General features: G+C 41.4%; 1 non-coding gene across 1 annotated transcript; it reads left to right on the top strand.

Annotated features, from left to right (window-relative positions):
- The first annotated feature begins 966 nt into the window (after positions 1 to 966).
- On the top strand, positions 967 to 1,073 carry LOC129620287 (U6 spliceosomal RNA). The gene has a single exon (XR_008698475.1). It is a non-coding gene; the product is annotated as a U6 spliceosomal RNA (small nuclear RNA).
- The last annotated feature ends 15,327 nt before the right edge of the window (positions 1,074 to 16,400 follow it).

The following is a 16,400-nucleotide window of genomic DNA, read 5'->3' as shown; positions in this document are numbered from 1 at the left end:
TCTGGTGTCAGCTGACTGGTCTATTTGCAAGCTACTCTTTTCAACAGAGTCCCTTAGACTGAAAGGAAATCCAACCAGTCCATCCTAAAGGAGATCAGTCCTGGGTGTTCATTGGAAGGACTGATGCTGAAGTTGAAACTCCAATACTTTGGCCACCTTATGCGAAGAGTTGGCTCATTGGAAAAGACCCTGATGCTGGGAGGGATTGAGGACAGGAAGAGAAGGTGATAACAGAGGATAAGATGGCTGGATGGCATCACTGACTCTATGGACATGAGTTTGAGTCAACCCCGGGAGTTGGTGATGCACAGGGAGGCCTGGCGTGCTGCGATTCATGGGGTTGCAAAGAGTCGGACACGACTGAGTGACTGAACTGAACTTTTCAACTAACCCTGCTTTGTCACTTCAGAAACCAATCCTGCTTTTCAGCAACTGGCTTTGACAGGGTGTTTCATGCTTGCTGACTGCAGCAGCTGTTTTCTGCCCCAATTAAGAGTCCCGGGGAGACACCCACCTACTCAGAGCCCCCCTGGGCAGGAGACATGAGGGGCAGCTCCCCTCAGTGCCAAAGTGAGAGGTGTCACTGCCCATGCTTCCACTCTGCCCAGCCATCTCCCACCCCTAACCCCAGCCCCTATCCTCTCTTTGTTGTAATTTCTACTTATTTTCCTCCCTTGCCTTTAAACAGCACCAATGAAATAATGCCAGTGTGAAGGCTTTTTGGGGCTTTGCACATGGCACTAGTAGTAAAGAACCTGCTGCCAATGCAGGAGATGTCAGAGACATGGGTTTGATCCCTGGGTCAGGAAGATCCCCTGGAGGAGGGCATGGCAATCCACCCCAGTATTCTTGCCTGGAGAATCTCATGGACTGAGGAGCCTGGCGGGCTTCCAGCCAGAAGGTTGTAGAGTCAGACACAACTAAAGCAATTTGGCACTCACAAAAGGTTTCTAAATGATAGGCTCTGTGCTTGCTTCGGCAGCACATATACTAAAATTGGAACGATACAGAGAAGATTAGCATGGCCCCTGCGCAAGGATGACACGCAAATTCGTGAAGCGTTCCATATTTTTAGGGAATGGCAAGACATACTTAAAATGATGAAAGAAAATAATCTACAGCCCAGATTATTGTACCCAGCAAGGATCTCATTCAAGTATGAAGGAGAAATCAAAAGCTTTTCAGACAAGCAAAAGCTGAGAGAATTCTGCACCACCAAACCAGCTCTCCAACAAATACTAAAGGATATTCTCTAGACAGGAAACACAAAAATGGTGTATAAATTCGAACCCAAAACAATAAAGTAAATGGCAACGGGGTCATACTTATCAGTAATTACCTTAAACGTAAATGGGTTGAATGCCCCAACCAAAAGACAAAGACTGGCTGAATGGATACAAAAACAAGACCCCTGCATATGTTGTCTACAAGAGACCCACCTCAAAACAGGGGACACATACAGACTGAAAGTGAAGGGCTGGAAAAAGATTTTCCATGCAAATAGGGACCAAAAGAAAGCAGGAGTAGCAATACTCATATCAGATAAAATAGACTTTAAAACAAAGACTGTGAAAAGAGACAAAGATGGTCACTACATAATGATCAAAGGATCAATCCAAGAAGAAGATATAACAATTATAAATATATATGCACCCAACACGGGAGCACCGCAGTATGTAAGACAAATGCTAACAAGTATGAAAGAAGAAATTAACAATAACACAATAATAGTGGGAGACTTTAATACCCCACTCACACCTATGGATAGATCAACTAAACAGAAAATTAACAAGGAAACACAAACTTTAAATGATACAATAGACCAGTTAGACCTAATTGATATCTATAGGACATTTCATCCCAAAACAATGAATTTCACCTTCTTCTCAAGTGCACATGGAACCTTCTCCAGGATAGATCACATCCTGGGCCATAAAGCTAGCCTTGGTAAATTCAAAAAAATAGAAATCATTCCAAGCATCTTTTCTGACCACAATGCAGTAAGATTAGATATCAATTACAGGAGAAAAACTATTAAAAAATCCAACATATGGAGGCTGAACAACACACTGCTGAATAACCAACAAATCACAGAAGAAATCAAAAAAGAAATCAAAATTTGCATAGAAACGAATGAAAATGAAAACACAACAACCCAAAACCTGTGGGACACGGTAAAAGCAGTCCTAAGGGGAAAGTTCATAGCAATACAGGCACACCTCAAGAAACAAGAAAAAAGTCAAATAAATAACCTAACTCTACACCTAAAGCAACTAGAAAAGGAAGAAATGAAGAACCCCAGGGTTAGTAGAAGGAAAGAAATCTTAAAAATTAGAGCAGAAATAAATGCAAAAGAAACAAAAGAGACCATAGCAAAAATCAACAAAACCAAAAGCTGGTTCTTTGAAAGGATAAATAAAATTGACAAACCATTAGCCAGACTCATCAAGAAACAAAGGGAGAAAAATCAAATCAATAAAATTAGAAATGAAAATGGAGAGATCACAACAGACAACACAGAAATACAAAGGATCATAAGAGACTACTATCAACAATTATATGCCAATAAAATGGACAACGAGGAAGAAATGGACAAATTCTTAGAAAAGTACAACTTTCCAAAACTCAATCAGGAAGAAATAGAAAATCTTAACAGACCCATCACAAGCACGGAAATTGAAACTGTAATCAAAAATCTTCCAGCAAACAAAAGCCCAGGTCCAGACGGCTTCACACCTGAATTCTACCAAAAATTTAGAGAAGAGCTAACACCTATCCTGCTCAAACTCTTCCAGAAAATTGCAGAGGATGGTAAACTTCCAAACTCATTCTATGAGGCCACCATCACCCTAATACCAAAACCTGACAAAGATCCCACAAAAAAAGAAAACTACAGGCCAATATCACTGATGAACATAGATGCAAAAATCCTTAACAAAATTCTAGCAATCAGAATCCAACAACACATTAAAAAGATCATACACCATGACCAAGTGGGCTTTATCCCAGGGATGCAAGGATTCTTCAATATCCGCAAATCAATCAATGTAATACACCACATCAACAAATTGAAAAATAAAAACCATATGATTATCTCAATAGATGCAGAGAAAGCCTTTGACAAAATTCAACATCCATTTATGATAAAAACTCTCCAGAAAGCAGGAATAGAAGGAACATACCTCAACATAATCAAAGCTATATATGACAAGCCCACAGCAAACATTATCCTCAATGGTGAAAAGTTGAAAGCATTTCCTCTAAAGTCAGGAACAAGACAAGGGTGCCCACTTTCACCATTACTATTCAACATAGTTTTGGAAGTTTTGGCCACAGCAATCAGAGCAGAAAAAGAAATAAAAGGAATCCAAATTGGAAAAGAAGAAGTAAAGCTCTCACTGTTTGCAGATGACATGATCCTCTACATAGAAAACCCTAAAGACTCCACCAGAAAATTACTAGAACTAATCAATGACTATAGTAAAGTTGCAGGATATAAAATCAACACACAGAAATCCCTTGCATTCCTATACACTAATAAGGAGAAAACAGAAAGAGAAATTAAGGAAACAATTCCATTCACCATTGCAACGGAAAGAATAAAATACTTAGGAATATATCTACCTAAAGAATCTAAAGACCTATATATAGAAAACTATAAAACACTGGTGAAAGAAATCAAAGAGGACACTAACAGATGGAGAAATATACCATGTTCATGGATTGGAAGAATCAATATAGTGAAAATGAGTATACTACCCAAAGCAATCTATAGATTCAATGCAATCCCTATCAAGCTACCAACAGCATTCTTCACAGAGCTAGAACAAATAATTTCACAATTTGTATGGAAAAACAAAAAACCTCGAATAGCCAAAGCGATCTTGAGAAAGAAGAATGGAACTGGAGGAATCAACCTACCTGACTTCAGGCTCTACTACAAAGCCACAGTTATCAAGACAGTATGGTACTGGCACAAAGACAGAAATATAGATCAATGGAACAAAATAGAAAGCTCAGAGATAAATCCACGCACATATGGACACCTTATCTTTGACAAAGGAGGCAAGAATATACAATGGATTAAAGACAATCTCTTTAACAAGTGGTGCTGGGAACTCTGGTCAACCACTTGTAAAAGAATGAAACTAGAACACTTTCTAACACCATACACAAAAATAAACTCAAAATGGATTAAAGATCTAAACGTAAGACCAGAAACTATAAAACTCCTAGAGGAGAACATAGACAAAACACTCTCTGACATACATCACAGCAGGATCCTCTATGACCCACCTCCCAGAATATTGGAAATAAAAGCAAAAATAAACAAATGGGACCTAATTAACCTTAAAAGCTTCTGCACATCAAAGGAAACTATTAGCAAGGTGAAAAGACAGCCTTCAGAATGGGAGAAGATAATAGCAAATGAAGCAACTGACAAACAACTAATCTCGAGAATATACAAGCAACTCCTACAGCTCAACTCCAGAAAAATAAATGACCCAATCAAAAAATGGGCCAAAGAACTAAATAGACATTTCTCCAAAGAAGACATACAGATGGCTAACAAACACATGAAAAGATGCTCAACATCACTCATTATCAGAGAAATGCAAATCAAAACCACTATGAGGTACCATTTCACACCAGTCAGAATGGCTGCGATCCAAAAGTCTACAAGTAATAAATGCTGGAGAGGGTGTGGAGAAAAGGGAACCCTCTTACACTGTTGGTGGGAATGCAAACTAGTACAGCCACTATGGAGAACAGTGTGGAGATTCCTTAAAAAACTGGAAATAGACATGCCTTATGATCCAGCAATCCCACTGCTGGGCATACACACTGAGAAAACCAGAAGGGAAAGAGACACGAGTACCCCAATGTTCATCGCAGCACTGTTTATAATAGCCAGGACCTGGAAGCAACCTAGATGTCCATCAGCAGATGAATGGATAAGAAAGCAGTGGTACATATACACAATGGAGTATTATTCAGCCATTAAAAAGAATACATTTGAATCAGTTCTAATGAGGTGGATGAAACTGGAGCCTATTATACAGAGTGAAGTAAGCCAGAAAGAAAAACACCAATACAGTATACTAACGCATATATATGGAATTTAGAAAGATGGTAACAATAACCCTGTGTACGAGACAGCAAAAGAGACACTGATGTATAGAACAGTCTTATGGACTCTGTGGGAGAGGGAGAGGGTGGGAAGATTTGGGAGAATGGCATTGAAACATGTAAAATATCATGTATGAAATGAGATGCCAGTCCAGGTTCGATGCATGATACTGGATGCTTGGGGCTGGTGCATTGGGACGACCCAGAGGGATGGAATGGGGAGGGAGGAGGGAGGAGGGTTCAGGATGGGGAACACATGTATACCTGTGGCGGATTCATTTTGATATTTGGCAAATCTAATACAGTTATGTAAATTTTAAAAATAAAATAAAATTAAAAAAAAAAATAAATAAAAGCCACTGGTTTTACGAGTTGCCGGTCAAGGTTCGATGCACGATACTGGATGCTTGGGGCTAGTGCACTGGGACGACCCAGAGGGATGGTATGGGGAGGGAGGAGGGAGGAGGGTTCAGGATGGGGAACACATGTATGCCTGTGGCAGATTCATTTTGATATTTAGCAAAACTAATACAATTATGTAAAGTTTAAAAATAAAATAAAATTTAAAAAAGCCAAAAAAAAAAAAATAAATAAATAAATAAATGATAGGCTCTAATCCTCACATTACCAAATTCTGCACGTCCCTACAAAGTAAGGAGTGTCCCTCTGAAGGTTTCATTTGTTCATTTTACAGGTATGCATGGACTGTTTAACTATGTTCCAGATAGTTCGCCCTGAAGAAACAACAGGAACACAATCCCTGCCCTGGTACGTATGTGCTAATGAGAAGCAGATAATAAACAAAACAAGCCAACTATATAGAATGTTAGTGATGACTGACTGCTCAGGAGAGAAAATAAGGTGGTGAAGGGGGAGATGGAAGTTGGGGGCAGGGGTGGCAGGTGCGATTCTAGAGGGGGTGGCCAGGGAAGGCCCCTCTGACGAGATGCTGTTTGTATGAAGACCTGAACGGACAGAGGAGAGAGCTATGTGAGAGAAGCACATTTCAGGTCAAGGGACTGGCCTGTGTCAAGGCCCTGGGGCCCTAGGATATGCCTGGCAGGGTCAGTGTGGAGGGATCCGTAGGGCTGCTGTGAAGATTTAATGTCTGTGGAGCACCTGGAGTAAAGATAGTGCTTAATAAATGGTAGCTATAATTACAATAGTCACCCATCAGATATTTGTGGTTTGATTGATGTAAATAAGTGCCTAGGTCCAAGTAGGCCCAAGTCTGTTCCTTGGCCTCAAGAGGAGTGTTTTATTACAGCCCCACAGACCTCTGAGTGTGACCCCAACCTGCAGCCTATTGACATCCATAGTTTTCCCTTTCAGTAGGGGCATAAGGTCAAAAAAGAAAAAAAAAGGGTTGCTGAGCGGATTGATTTTGCGTACTACAGGGCAGTCATTTCCAAAGTCTCGGAAACACATGGGAACTTATTAGAGATGCCAAATCTCCAGCTGCCCCCAGATCTGCTAAGTCGGAAACTCAGATGGGGCTCAGGGATCAGGGTTTACCACACCTCCAGGTCATTTGACACAGGCTAAGCTTCAGAACCACTGTTTAAAATAGTCTCCCAGGGCAGCAGAAGGCTTCACTAAGGTCCCTTGGTCATTTCCTTTATTCTCCGTGGAACCAACTGATCAGAAAGACGGTTTGTTTTCATTGTTATTTCAGTTTCTTGAGATACCCTGTGGCTCTCTAGGGTTGTTGCTCCCCAGATCTCTAGAGATGGCCCCTTTCCTATGTCACCCAATTCTGAATGAAAACTGCTGCAACTGAGCTCTGAGACCCACCCGGAGGACTCCCCCTGCCCTGATGACTCCTCTGCTGCTGCTAAGTCGCTTCAGTCGTGTCCGACTCTGTGCGACCCCATAGACGGCAGCCCACCAGGCTCCCCCATCCCTGGGATTCTCCAGGCAAGAACACTGGAGTGGGTTGCCATTTCCTTCTCCAATGCATGAAAGTGAAAAGTGAAAGTGAAGTCGCTCAGTCGTGTCTGACTCTTAGCGACCCCATGGACTGTAGCCCGCCAGGCTCCTCCATCCCTGGGATTCTCCAGGCAAGAGTACTGGAGTGGGGCGCCACTGCTTCCCCAGATGACTCCTCTAGCACTTGTAAAAATGATACTCTACCTCTGAGAGCTCTTCCAGGTTTTGCTATTATGGGATTTTAAAAAACAAAACTTTCAAAACCAAGATAGACCAGCTCAGATTTGCAGACACGACTCAGCATTTTTTTTTCTCTCCCTGTCCCAGGAAGATGTTATCTTGCTGTTTACTGTGAATTAGATGAAGATTGATGCTCCAGGAACCAAGGCCACTGCCAGTAACTTTTCTGGCATTGAATGGCAATGTGACCCAACTTTTCCATAGGGAAAGTGTGGTGTGGTTGACTTAGCGTGCTGACTGAGACCCTGCTGTAACAACATGGGGACGGGTGGACTGGCTGGGAGAAGAGGAAGAAGGAGGTCTTTGAAAATCTGATTTTGTTGCTTCTCAGTTTGAACCCTCTGGTAACCTCTGTTGTCCTAAGTAGCAGTTCTCCAAGATGATCTATGGCCTCAAAAGTGTGCTCAGTGAGAAAAGCCAGACACAAAATAACACCTATTGTATGATTCTATTTATATGAAATATCCTAAAAGGCAAATATATAGGGAAAGAAAAGTTAGTAGCTGCCTAGGCTAGAGGTGGGAATAGGGAGTGATTAATGGCCACAAATTTCTTTTTTTTTAAGTGCTTAATAGTTTTATTTACATTAACAGTGCTTTAAATATACAGCCTTTATCAAATTTAGAAAGTTTCTAAAAATTCTTAATTGATGGACAGTTTTTATCATGAATAAGTGTTGAATCTAGAAAAATAGTAATTGTGTATGTGTGTTTAGTCATGTCTAACTCTTTGTGACCGCATGGACTATAGCCTACCAGGCTTCTCTGTCCATGGAATTTTCCAGGTAAGAATACTGGTGTGGGTAGCCATTCCCTTCTCCAGGGATCTTCCCAACCCAGGGATCGAACCCACATCTCCTTCATCTGCTACATTGGCAGGTGGATTTTTTACTTCTGGTGCCACCTGGGAAACCCATGAAAAGTGGTATGCTGCTGCTGCTGCTGCTAAGTCGCTTCAGTTGTGTCCGACTCTGTGTGACCCCATAGACGGCAGCCCACCAGGCTCCCCCGTCCCTGGGATTCTCCAGGCAAGAACACTGGAGCGGGTTGCCATTTCCTTCTCCAATGCATGAAAGTGAAAAGTGAAAGTGAAGTCGCTCAGTCGTGTCTGACTCTTAGCGACCCCATGGACTGCAGCCTACCAGGCTCCTCTGTCCATGGATTTTCCAGGCAAGAGTACTGGAGTGGGGTGCCATTGTCTTCTCCAGAAAAGTGGTATAGATAATCTTATTTGCAAAACAGAAATAGAGACACAGATGTAGAGAACAAATGAATAGTTAGTTACCAAAGGGGGAAAGGGGTAGGGTGGGATGAATTGAGAGATTGCGATTGACAAATTTATTTTAGGAGTGATGGAGATGTTCTAACATTAGATTACAGTAGATGATTATATAACTTTGTAAATATACTAAAGTTCATTGAATTGTACACTTTAAATGGGAAAATTCTATGATATGTAAAATATCTCAAAAAACATTTTTAAAAGCAAAAAAAAAATTTTTTTTAAAGTTAATCCAGAAAAGACTTACCTGGGGCTCTTTTTTGAAATGTAGATACTCCTGGGACACTAAAACAAGTGCTTCTAATGCAGATAGTCCTTCATATTCTGGGGATTCTAGGAAATACAGTTTAAAATTCTTAATTTCACAGGCAAATAATAGTTCTTTATTATGTAGTAGCTGCTCAAGACCAAGCTGCTACCTCTCAAGACCAAATCTCCTACCATTCTCCTTTTGTCGTTAAGGATGATATTTGTTCTTACATTTTGAGAGTCTTTAATACATTTTATCACTTTTATAAATCTTGTTATTTTTATTCTTTCTAATTTACTTTATTAGGAATGTCTGTTAAATTTTATTTTAAAATATTTGTAGGACTTAAAAGTTCATCAATAGATGAATGGATAAAGAAGATGTGATACACATACAATGTATATACATACAATGGCATAGTACTCAGCCATAAAAAGAATGAAATAATGCCATTTCCAGCAACATGGATGGATCTAGAGATTATCATACTAAGTGAATAAGTCAGACATAGAAGGACAAATATATCACTTATAAGTGGATCCCCCAAAATGCTATCAATGAACTATTTTACAAAATAAAAATAGACTCATAGATATAGAAAAACAAACTTATGGTTACCAAAGGGGAAAAGAGGGGACAGGGATCAATTAGGAGATTTGGGATTAGCAGATGCAAACTACTATATATAAAATAGAGAAACCACAAGGACCTACAGTAGAGCACAGGGAACTATAGTCAATATTTCATAATAACTATAAGACTATAATGACTTAAGATTATAATCTAATAATCTAATGACTATAAGATATAGTCAATATCTTATAATGGAAAAGAATCTGAAAAAGAATATATATATATATATATATATATATATATATATATATAAAAATCTATATTCAGCGATCTTCCTAAGGTTAGCCTCTCTTATCGTTTTAGGGATTGCCTGCCTCTCTCTCCTGGGGTCTTCAGCTTCTTTCTTGCTTAACTCTCACATTTTGATGGAGCACATCCTCCAATGGCTTTTTATATGTCTATTGAAGAAGGGATACATAGAAGTTAAGCTGTTTTTAAAGATTCCAGAAAAAAAATCGTATTCTGTCTTCAAAACTGATGGTCTATTTGGCTGGGGTGTAGAATTATAGACCCGAGATAAGTTTTCTCTGAGAATTCAGAAGGCGTTACTCCATAGTTTTCTGTAGAAAATTTTTGCCATTTTCATTCCCGATTCTTTGTATGTGGCTTGATCTTTTTCACTGCTTTATCCTAAGTGCTATGCAATTTCATAATGATGCATTTCGTGGGAGATTTTTCATTCTTGTGCTTGGCCCTGGGTAGACTCTCTCAATCAGTTTGCTGAACTTGATAATTTATTTGCTCTGTTTCTGTTCTCTATTTATGGAACTCCCTTATCATTCAAATATTGGATTTCCTCAACTAATCTTTGAATCTATTATCTCCTCTCTCTCTGGTTATATTTTCTTGGAAATTTCATCAAATTTGCCTTCCAATTGGGGTAACTAGATAAAGTATAAGATACGCAGGTAAATTTTAATTTCAGACAAACTAAGCATTGCATGGGACATATTTATACTAAAAAAAAAAATGTTGTTTGAATCTGAAATTCAAATTAAACTGAGAATCCTGTATTTCTGTTTGCTAATATTGACATTTCCTCTAATTCTTCTCTTGAATTATTCCCTTTTGCTATCCTATTTTTAATCTCCAATTAAAACTATATCTCTATTAGAACAGACTTGTGATTGCCAAGGGAGAGGGATGGAGTGGATCGTTGAAGTTAGCAGATGTAAGCTATTATTTATGGAATGGATAAACAACAAGGTCCTACTGTATAGCTTAGAGAACTATTTTCAGTACCCTATGACAAACCATAATGGAAAAGAATATTTAAGAGAAGAATGAACCACTTAGCTATAGAGCAGAAAGTAACACAATATTATAAATCAACTATACTTCAACAAAATAATATATATCTATAAATTGTTCTCTAAATGTTATTATTCAATTGCTTCTTTTGTTTCTTGAATATAATACCTTTTCTCTCCAGAGACATTGAGGGCTTTTTAAGTTTTCTTCTGTTGCCTATACTTTCTTCCCTTTTTTTCCAACTTTCTTTCTTTTTGGTCTCTGCCTTTCATATTATATTTTCTCACAGATCTGGTGACCCTTGATTGTCTGCTTTTATTTAAAAGTGAGGCACTATATACATAAAAAAAAACAAAAAACAAATTTATGGTTATCAAAGGGAGCAAAGGGGGAGGGATGAATTAGGAATCTGGGATTAACAGATAAACCCTATTATACATAAAACAGATAAACAACAAGTATTTACTGTACAGCACAGGAAACTATATTCCATATCTTGTAACAACCTATAATAGAAAAGAATCTTAAAAATCTATACCTATATCTATACACGTACACAAGTATATGAGAGGGATAAGCATGAATGCTAGTGTTCTGGGAGGTATGGCACAGAAGACGACCTGGACCAAGGGATCCTACTCCTTGCTGAGGCAAGAAAGGAGACCTGGAAACCTAACTGCTTCATATATAAATTTTTACTTATTCATTTTTATGAAAACAAGGTATTATTTTCCTCACCAATTTGGCACCATTTCCCCACAACAACAACAACAACAAAAAGTGAAGTTGCTCAGTTGTGTCCAACTCTTTGTGACCCCATGGACTGTAGCCTATCAGACTCCTCCATCCATGGAATTTTCTAGGCAAGAGTATGGAGTGGGTTGCCATTTCCTTCTCCAGCGGATCTTCCTGGGTCTCCCGCATTGCGGGCAGATGCTTTACCCTCTGAGCCACCAGGAAATCCCATTTCCCCACAGAGACGCTTCATATCTCTTCTGATCCCCCCCTCACTCTGCTAAAGATGAGCGGTTTAATTTCCATCTTCCTTCTTTAGGCTTTTGAAGTCTTACTTTTTTCTCCCTGTCTGTCCACCCACCAAAAGTTGCTATTTTGTCATGGAAGCTCATGTCCCTGCTCTTCCCCGACTCAAACACTTCTCTCACAAAGTTGCCTTGGTGGGTATGTATTTCACTTTTTCTCTCTGGCTGCTGGCCCCTTTTAGATGGTGTTTTTCTGTGTGGGTTCTTTATATCTTAGACATGGTGGTTTATGAGTCCCAGTGATGAGAGCCCCACAGACGACAGAAGGTAAAGCCATCTCAGTCCCACAGGCTGACTTGTAGAAGCTTTGGGAAATCCCCTCCCTGCAGACTCCTCACACGGCTCCAACTGCAGGGTTGGAGGACCCAGTCCCCATTCGGCTCCTCCACAGCCTCTTGGGGTAGGAAGCCCAGCGCAGTCACACTTGGCCTGTGTTGACTTGATCCCCAGCAGCCCAACTCTTCTCAGTATTTGCTGCCTTCCATTCCTCCCTCCTGGCCTTTGACATCATTCTCAGGCACCTGCCTAGCCCACTGGGAGAAGGAACCTCACAATTCTCTCTACTTGGAACCTACCAAAGCCCAAGGCCTCACCTGCACCCAGCCAACCACAGGAGTTAGCAGCTGTTTGGCTCCCAAGAGGAAGAAATTTAGGGTTTGAGAGTAGGAAAGATGAAAGTTGCATCCAGTTGGTCATATTCCCAGGACTCCCCTTCAGCCCTCATACTGCCGGGGTCCAGCCCTGGCTGATCCAGGGTATTTGAAGGAGAGACAGCGTAGGCGAGGATCAGGATACAATAGCTTCAATTAGATATTAATTAAAGATATAAAGAGTAATAGAATAAGGATAGCTCAGTAGGAAAATTCAGTGTAGAAAAGAGGCTGAGTAGCTTGGTTTACACGGGGGACCAATAAAACTTCAAGACAAAAAGTTTGCACCACTTACGTAGGCCACAGGCATCCTTCCGTTCTCCCGAAGGAGAGGAGATACTGAGGCCTCCCCGGTTGGAGCTTAGAAGCCCATGCATAATTAGTAAGCATGGTGGGTTCCGCGCTCCAGATGGAGACTCAGCCAGAGTGAGAGAGAGACATGGGGAGACCAGTCTTTTGAGGAACTGATCCCAATTCTCTATTTTCCATGGTCTACTTTTATACACTGAGATGTTATGCAAAAGTCACGCGGGGTCAGCAGTCCTGACTTTTATCAAAGTCAGGTGCTTCATACAAATGTATACAGAGGTCTTAGGGGTGTTACATCATCTTCTGGCCAGGGGGGCCTGCTGACAATTTATGACCCTCTCCTTGTGACAGCGGTCAGTCAACCAGGACACTTATTTCTCCAGGGGTGATTATTCTTAAAACAGATGCCACCCAAATAAAGTTACATTCCTATAAGGAGAGGGTGTAGTGGGTTTTAGTTAAGGAAAGAATTTACTTAGCCTAAGGTCTAACGTGATTAATATCAAAGGTTAATACTTATTTCTTCTATATATTTATTAATGTGTATAAGGGCAGGGGATGTGGAGACTTAGCAGTAAACATTGGCTCAACAAATGAAAAACCCTTCACCAATACGATTTCTAATCAGCCCATTATACTTATACTAATAATTTTCTAACTTTTCTAAGGAACCTGTTTTTAGAAGGTTTAAAGCATCTCGTGCCTCTCACGGTTGGGAGGCTGTGAGCAATCACATGTGGCTGGACAAGCCTGTCAGGCAGGCTAGAGAACCTTCAGAGGAGTTTGTAGGTTAAAACACTCCTATCACGCCCAGGAATTATTATTAACTGGAGCTCTAAGTTAACTCCTTCTCCGAATGAGGTGGTGGGGGACAGCCCCCTGTAAAGTCAGAGGTGTAGGGGAGAGTGCAAAGTAGTAAAGTAGGCAGGCTCTGGTTATGGGGGTAGATGCTCGAGGATTTCCAGGGGGACTCCTGAGGCTCGATCCCGCCTTTGCGTATGTCGAGCCTCCTTCCTCATGACCTTTGCCACGGGCGGAGTGCCTCACGCCGGCCCCCAACATCATACTTTATTTTCTTAGCCATTAATCACCTAGGGGGAGCCCTAATTAAAAGAACAGAGTTGGAATGAATAGCTGTAATCCTGGTTCAATACCTGAATACAAGCTTATCCCATTCCTGAATTTCCTTCTGGGAAACAAACACACCCTGGTTTTACCAGCACTGCATTCAGAGATAAGAGAGAACTACTGCACTTTCACTATGAAAAAAGCAATCAAAATGATGCAGAATAAAAACGTTTTTCCCAGCCCTTCTTTATCTGATGAGATACCTATCTGCAATGAGGAATCACTGCCAGTCTCCCCTCAGAAAGTTTAAAGATCAGGCTAGTTCTGGAAAGGAAGATTAAGTGGGCATATTATTAACCTAAATGGTATTAGGTTTCTGTTTCAATAAAGGTTCCCAGTAAAGCTGAAAGCAATACAGCTTCAGCAGTGTGGCCATAACCACCCATTGCCTGTAGGAAGATGAGCTTAAATTACACATGGCTGTGCACCCCATTATCACTTTGCAAAAGGCAGTAACTTGAGGTGGACCTCTGTGGTCACAGTGTCCTTCAGGTGACAGCCTCAAAGGAATTCTAGCTTGGATGCAATCAATACTCCAAACATAATTTACTCATGTATCAGCACACGACAAGAGGCTGACAATGATTAATCAACTAATTATGATAGTCTCTCCTTCCCATTATACATAACTTATTGAATGTTTGATATTTTTGTTTCTAGTTGCCATGAAAAGGGTACAACAGCCATATTTCATTCAAACTGTGTCCACCTGGAAAGGTAAAGCAGCATCCTCAGCCTCATCGGGCAGGTATCACCAGGGCCTACCACACTGGGGCAGGCAGCAATTCAAGAGTCTTTGTCTTCTTTGCCTATTTCCAGTCTGGTGAAAATTTCTATTCTCCTTAAAAGACTCAGGAAGGATGTGGTACACTGGCAGCCTGGGAGTTGCATCTAGCCCTCAGATGTCTTTTGTATGAGCAGCAAGGTTTAGAAAAATGAATTCACTGTCAAACTTTAAAATCGAAGGTTTTGACATGAAAGTCTGGACTTCCTAGCTTTTCTTGGAATAAAGATCATCTGGCCACTCTGGGCCCTGACAGGTGGTGGGTCTGAGTGGAGCTGCCCCTGTTTTGATGGGGGAGGTACTCTCCTGTTGGCCCCAGAGGCAACACTTTTTTATATCCAGCAACTTCTCTTTTTTTTCATCAGCTGCCTGGCTGCTGACTTGGCGGCGGTGAGGGGTGTGTGTGTGGAGGAGCAATACAATGTCACCAGAAAGCTATAGTCAAGACCCCACTGCACTGGGAAACCCTGAGCCCCTAACATCACAATATGAAGGATTTATGATATGTCAGGGAACAGGGAAGTGGCTGTCCCAGGGCATGAGTCCAGCTTTCCCAGGCACCTGCGATGAAGACAGTCTATGCAGGGCACAGACAAGTGCTTCCATTGCTCAGAGGCAAGGAAGGGGAGCAGGAAGGGGCAGGTGGCTGCATGCCTGTCGTGCAGGCGGTCAACCATTCCACTTCCTAGTTCCTCCACACCTGTTACTCTGGAGCCAGGTGAGAAGTTTGAAGAACCCCTGGGAACCTCCAGCCTGACTCTGGCTTGGAGCACTTCTGTCCAGAGCAGAGTGCCAAGGGGAGTGTCACATCCTGGATCCCACCCATTTGATGGGGACGTCTTCCTGGTAAATTCAGAGATCACACAGAGCCCCAGGACCTTCCTGGTGATTTGAATCTGCTTTACTTTCAGCAGATGAAAACACGATCAACAGATTTAGTGGACACTGGGATCTTCTTAAAATGTGAATTCTGAATCAGAAGGTCTGTGGAGGGGCCTGAAACTGCATTTCTAACACGCTCCCTGGTGAGGCTCATGCTGCAGGTCCTAGAACACTTTCAGTATAAGGGCTATAAAAACACCTTCGGTACCTGCTCATAGACATCTTTTACTATTTTTCCTGGGGCTCTTATCTGTTTTCTCTACCTTAACCCTCTTTTTTTCCTATCCTTCTTTTCTCTCTCCATCCATCCTTCTTCATATCAACTCATTATTCCTACCAGGCATCCCGACCATCTCCCAAACCCCCTCCTTTTAAAAGATCTCCTGCCACTTCCTGCCCACCGCCCCAGACATTCATCTCCCTCTTGCCTCTCCTCAGTAGTGCCAGAGAAATAAAAGTCACCACTCATCGACAACAGGGTGCCAAGCACTGTCTCAGTGTGTTACTGTGAGCTGCACCCTACAGGCCTGCAAGCCCTGTAATTGCCCAGGTGCAAGACCCAAGAAAGAGCCCAGGGATAGAGACATCAACAATTTATTGGTTAGGGGGTCTTACAAATCTGAAGCAAAGTCCTGGAGCGACACCCCATCATTATGGCTACAAGAAGGAATCTTTGCCACTAAGGGGAGGAGGAGGCTGACATTTATAGGGGAAACTGATATCAAGTTGGCTCATTAGTTACTGGGGAAACTAGTGGCTAGTGCAGGAGGCAAGCACACAGGTAGGTACTGATTAAGCCTTATGATTAAGAGGATGGGACAGTCATGTGAGTTGGGTATAGGTGAAGTAGGGACTGGTCTAGCAGGGAATGTGCACAGAGCAAGAGAACAGCC

The sequence above is a fragment of the Bubalus kerabau genome, chromosome 9 (genome assembly GCF_029407905.1).
Source record: "Bubalus kerabau isolate K-KA32 ecotype Philippines breed swamp buffalo chromosome 9, PCC_UOA_SB_1v2, whole genome shotgun sequence".
NCBI classification, from domain to species: domain Eukaryota; kingdom Metazoa; phylum Chordata; class Mammalia; order Artiodactyla; family Bovidae; genus Bubalus; species Bubalus kerabau.
The sequence above is the reverse complement of the archived record's forward strand: the minus strand, read 5'-3'. Positions and strand labels throughout refer to the sequence as shown.